Source organism: Natrix helvetica (genome assembly GCF_964273705.1).
Source record: "Natrix helvetica genome assembly, chromosome: 1".
Lineage (NCBI taxonomy): Eukaryota > Metazoa > Chordata > Lepidosauria > Squamata > Natricidae > Natrix > Natrix helvetica.
In genome coordinates, this window is record NC_138548.1 from 195,306,731 (window position 1) to 195,312,894 (window position 6,164).

Below are 6,164 nucleotides of genomic sequence, written 5' to 3' on the forward strand. Positions count from 1 at the left end.
ATAGCAGCAGAGAGAGATAAAAGCCGCAGAATTTTTGCTGCTGTCTAGTGTTGACAGGATATTTGCAGCCTGAATAGGGCGGCCCTGTCTTAGGTTTGTTGAAGACTGCAACATTTAAGGGTTCCCAGTCCGCGGTCCCCCATTATTTAAACTGGGAATTCTGGGAGTTGTAGTTCATTGTAGAGGAAATGCTGGCTCAGGAAAAATAGAAGCTCCTATTTCTTCCAATCATCAGAGATCATTGTTGTTAGTTGCGAAGTCGTGTCCAACTCATCGTAACTCCATGGACAACATTCATCCAGGCCTTCCTGTCCTCTACCATCCTCTGGAGTCCATTTAAGCTCATTTAAACTGCTTCAGTGACTCCATCCAGCCACCTCGTTCTCTGTTTCTTCTTTTGCCCTCAGTCTTTCCCAGTATTAGGCTCTTCTCCAGTGAGATCATTAGGGCATCTTAAAGACCTTTATTATAGTGAAGGGAAATTGTAATAAGAGTATAAAATACTGGTATACTAGAATTCATAAAAAAATGTTATTCTGTGAACTTTTGTATTTGTAATGAAGGAGTATATGAATCAATATGAATCAATATTTGCTTCTGCTTATATTATTGCATAATGTCAGAAATTAGTTGTTTTCTAGCCTAGCAAATTGTAACCTTAATACTGGACTGCAAATGTTAGCTCACTGCTGTGTCTCGCTTCTATTCTTGGCTTCAAAGCTAGGGATATTCTTGAAAACATACAAGAAACTGTTACACAGGCTACATAGATAAAAGAACCAAACTAGGGAGTTTTCCTGGCTCATAAATCCTTAAAGCATTCTGCCGCAAAACAACTTGGCAAAGAGGGGTAGCCACCCCTTACACAAGGCTATAGGAATACTCCACAGATAAGGTAGACAGAGGCAGGAGCTTGAACAAAAAAACGCTTTAAAAATCACCTTGGTAACGAATCTTTGTCTCTGATTGGATCAACTTTGTTTCTATCTGCCTAAAATGTATATAATACTCTGAGCCACTCTTGCAGGGTGTGGGTATTCCTTACATGCATTTGTTTGTATGCTTTGGATATAGTTTTGCAAGCCAGCTTTTGCTATGGCCATAAATAAAAGCTGATACTTTTTGCAAGCCTCGTCTCAAGTCTGTCTCTTTGGCATCTCAGTGGCTCGGGGAAAACTGCTGGAACCTTACACATATGTAAAAAAAAAATCTTGTAACACATATGATATTTTATAACTTTGTTTCCTGTAACTAACTTTCTGCTGTATTAGGCCTCTAGTAATTGTCAAACATACGTTCCTGCCATTTGATCTGAAGATGTGATCAAATCTTCCTGCCAACCTTCTTCCTGCAATCTAGGGCTTAGAATGTATCTCAGGTTGGAGTTGCCCCACAGCCCTAGAACCTACACCTTTGATCTGTGTAAGTTCCCTTCTCTGCAACAGGAGGGGGGGTGCAATTGGCCAATTGTGAGAACAAAGGAAGAGATACCGCTGATAACACTAATGAGGAGGCTGCTATCCTTTGGTAATACGAAACACACAAACCTAATTAGGAGACCAGAATTGAGGATTTAACTGGTGTTTTATAGACCTGAATTGAGAATTTTACTGATGTTTTATAACTTTTCTAACAGTATAAAAGGAAGGCCATTTCCTTTCTTAGGTGTGGCATTTCCACAAATATCTTCTTGTGTATGTCTGGAACTGTACCCAGCTTTCTAAATTTTGATCAAAGATTAAATGCTGATTCTTTCTCAAGCCTCTGTTTAAGTTCTTATTTTGGCTCTCTTTGTGGGCTTAAACATATTCTGGGCCCTTATAATAGCATGAACATAGGGTGGATTTCAAGAAATTCATCAGATCCATTGAGCATTGTTTCAATCATAGCCCCAGCACTGTGATAAGGAATAATGGAAGATGCTATGCAAATAATAAATGGAAAAGGATTGTAGTTTATTTTCCACAGAAAAAGCACTAGCTTTCCATAGCCATTGCCTCATGAAATGGGCAACTTGTTGCAAATAGTTGCATATAAATAAAACTAAACTGCAATCTTAACATGTGGTATATGTCAGCAAGCTTAAAAATCCAATGGTTGAAAAAAAATCTTCATTGAAGCAAGGCTTTCTTTTACTAAGGAAAGTCCAAGTTTTAGGAATACCTTCCTTTTGGCTTATAACCCTCCTGCTAACCTATTGCTAAATTGTTAAGTTGTAAATAATGCAGATATTGTTATAGTGGCTGGAGATAACTCTCAAGCAATTCTTCAATTTGCCAGTCCCACAAGTAATACATACTGTACATTTGGAAGTCAAATGTCCAGGTTCTGATCTTCCTCTGTAACTTTTCACTGTATTTAAATAAGTTGAACATTTATAGTACCATACTCACTCTTAAATTAATTCACCATTCCTCAGATCTCACATTAGGTAAGCAGAGCATGAAGTTTCCCATTTTAAGCAGGGTTTTTGGCATCACCTCCTGGTAGGAGCTAGAAACTACTGGTGTTTATTTTGATAGAGTCGTGGTACTGTTCAACTACCTACTTCTGCATATATTTAAAAAGTAACGTGGCAGTTCCTAGTAACAACACAGAAACAGGCCATGGTGGACTGTGATGTGGTTTTCATTTAAAAACCTCAGGCTATGTATTATATATTAAGGTGTTACCTAGTGCTACTTGGTTTCCAGGGTAGAACAGTGAAGAATGTGGCCTTTGGCAGAGAGATTAGACGCTAGTGACTCTGGAAAAAAAAAGAATGAAAGAAGTCACTGTTTGAGGTGTGGAAACCAAAATAGTTTAAAGGAAATGGCAGTTTAATAAACCAACCAATCAGCCTTAAAAGGGTAATAATTGCTAGAATATCTAGCAGATAAAATCAGTTGCTCTGTTCATTTTTCATTCTAAACCACTTTTAAACCAATGGATTTTTTTCCTCTGGATTGTTGTTCTTTTCCTGTTTTTGCCTGCAGAGCCTGAACTAAATTGAATAACACAGTTATTTTTGAGAACAAATACATATCTAGAAAATATTGAAGTTGCACAAAAAGACACACATGTAGCAAATACAGAATGCCATTGCAGGCAGAACATCTCTCACAGTGCCACACCCTCAATATGAAAAAATGCAGAAACCAATCAGGCATGGTTGTACAAGTGTCATTGCACAAGTGTCTAATAGTCTTTTATTAAAAAGGATAAAAGTTTGCTAATCCCATCACCATGGGGTGAATTATGTACTAATTCTAGTGGAAATTGAACAAAGAAGCAAGCAACAAAACCTTACAATACAAATCAAGGCATTAAGATGTTCTAGTTCAACTGTTCACAAAGACAAATGGTACTGTTGGAAGAAAAATCCAGATCCACTGTTAAATCCAGGGACCAGTCTACTGGGTTATTCTCTGACCGCAAGCAGCAGGGAAGATCTGAGTTACACCAAAGGTGTATTATTCCTTATCCCATCCCAGTTTTAACACTCCCCCCCTTATTTTTTAGATTAACTTTTTCTTTCACTTCCTAGGCAAAGTAGCTATAGGATCTGAACGAATATCTTTCCAGCATAGAAAGATGATTACTGGAATAAATCTATGATTGCTTGCTTAATGCCACTGAATCACCACAAGATCTATTTTCAGGTGATTATGGAACATCCATGTCATGATACACAAAATATCATTAGTGAGGAAGTAATTGAAAGGAGGACAGAGAAAGAGAGAGAGAGAGAGCAAGCAAGATGTCCTACCATTTAGTTCAGCAATTAGTTTATTATATGCTGCAGCAACACTATAAAACATAACATATATAAATATCCTCCTCCTTGCCTTGGCAATCAAAGAGGATTGATTTTTTAAAAAATTTCACAGGCACACATGCATAGGGAAGGAAAACGGAAGGGAAGCCTTTTTTTCGTTGAGCTAAGTGTCACATCTTCCTGAATAGATTTTTTTTCCCAAATAAAAACTATAGATTATATGAACTAGAAAGATACAGGACGTTTATATAATCTGCTTGTGCACAATTGGGATGGGATGTTTGTGGCTCTCATCTGGTTTTAAGATTTGGCACAATTACTTCAAAAGGAAGCACAGCAGACATTTGAGTAGAAACTTGGTCAACTCTTATATGAAATAAGCTTTAGTCCTAAATAAACCTTTCCATTCCCTCCAAATATGTGGGTCCACAATTTCCTGAATTCCCCAGGGTTTCAGGTGTATTGAGTGGAAATTACTGGTGTAACTTTGATCTTGAAGTATTTCTTGCAATGAAAATTCTCCTATTAAATACTTTTTAAAATTGCTGTATAATTCATAGAATAGTCAGCTAATTTTATATCCTTAGCTAGGGGAAAAAAAGAAAGAAAAGAATTGGCATCTTGCATAATTCACAAGATACAAAATCCAGCAGGAAATTATCTTGCACAGCCCTTATTCAGGTGACAGAATAGTTGTACCTAAATGAATGATCACATATTTTCCATACAGAAGATTCTAAGTATAAGGCTACTATATCTGAGCTTCCAAAATCCAGACAATCCTAGGATGAAAGAAATAGTGATAGGCATCTTTGACTCCTCTGATTTTTTACAGCCTGTCTATCCATCATCTTTCTAGTGTAAAGAAGACAAAATCACTCATCTTGCTATGGCTGTGCTAATCTATTTACTTGAGCTTTGTTCCTGAATCCTATGAAATTTTCATTGCAGACAACAGCTTCTTCAATTGTCCAAAAATACAGGAATATGTAGTTGGAGGATTCAGTAAGAGATCTGATATTCAGAATTTTGATTTTCTTTTTCTTTAAGCATTCATGTGTGCAAAACAACAGGGAAGGATTACTTTGGGGGAAGAAAAGTTTGAAGTGGCCAAGAAAAGTATGTGGAAATTGAAATACATAATAAACTTCCCACTGGTAGGAAAATATTTCTTGGAAAAATTCCCTTTCAATAAGCTACATAAACACACAATTGGGAGACCTTTTGTAACTGGTGGTTTGGAGGGAAACTGCAAAACTAAAAGACGACCACAATACCAAAGAAGGTTTGCTTCTAAAACAGTTAAGATGCCGAAGATCAATTATACGGGAACACTTTTTTCCAAGGTAACAAACCGACTCAAAGGGAATTGAACAAAAATGCTACAAACCGGTTTACAAATTGGTTAGCAAATGGAGGCAAGAGGATGTGCCTGGACTGGAACCATTTCTGTACCAACGTACGTGACTAGATGGAGTGACTGAGCACTATCAAACACGCAGGTGGGTCTACAGAGTAGAGTTAGGTTGCTATTAGTTCTTTTGAAATGTTCCTGGGAAGAATTGTCACACAAACATATGAAAATCTCCATTTTAGGAAAGATAAATCTGCCTGCTCTTAGATTCAAAAGAATCCATTATGAATTTCAAATATTTGCAGCAATTCTGTATATATGTTTTGTTGGTCTAATGAAAGAATGCGGTTTCCCCCCCCTCATGGTCAACACCATTATCTATTTTTAGCAACCTATGCAGTATGTGTAGAGCAGTGATTCTCAATCTTGGCCCACCTGAAGATGCATGGACTTCAACTCCCAGAATTCTACTGGCTGGGGAATTCTGGGAGCTGAGGTCCACGCATCTTCAGGTGGACCAAGGTTGAGAAGCACTGGGGTAGAGGGAGAAAGAATGAATGTGAGAGTAAAAGAGAAAGAGAGAGGGGGCACTCTAGCTTAATTTATGACATATTATGGCTGAGTTTGCTAGTTAGGGTAAGTTTGTTTATTAAATGACAATACAGGAGTACAGATCATAGTTTACAAAGCAGCTAAGTACTGTGCTTGTAAGCTGCCCAGAATTATCCTGTGGTAAGATGGGCAGCCAATAAATGTAATAAATAAATAAACAGTCTAACCAAATACAGTACAAAGCAAGGATATGTTTAAAGCAGTCAATGAGAATTTTACAAACACTGGCAGAAGAATATTAAGGAGGCATCAAGGCAGAAGTGAAGGAATCATTTGTTAGAAATAAGCAGCTTTTAGAGGGGGGAAAGGATTTGAGTTCTTGAGACTTGCAAGCCAATGTGTTTGTTTATCCTACAGTTTGGGGAGTAGAAGGAGAAATATTTTTCTTTTACCACAGTGAATGAGGTGTCTTTTCTGAGAAGTAGGAGGATTAAACCAAGA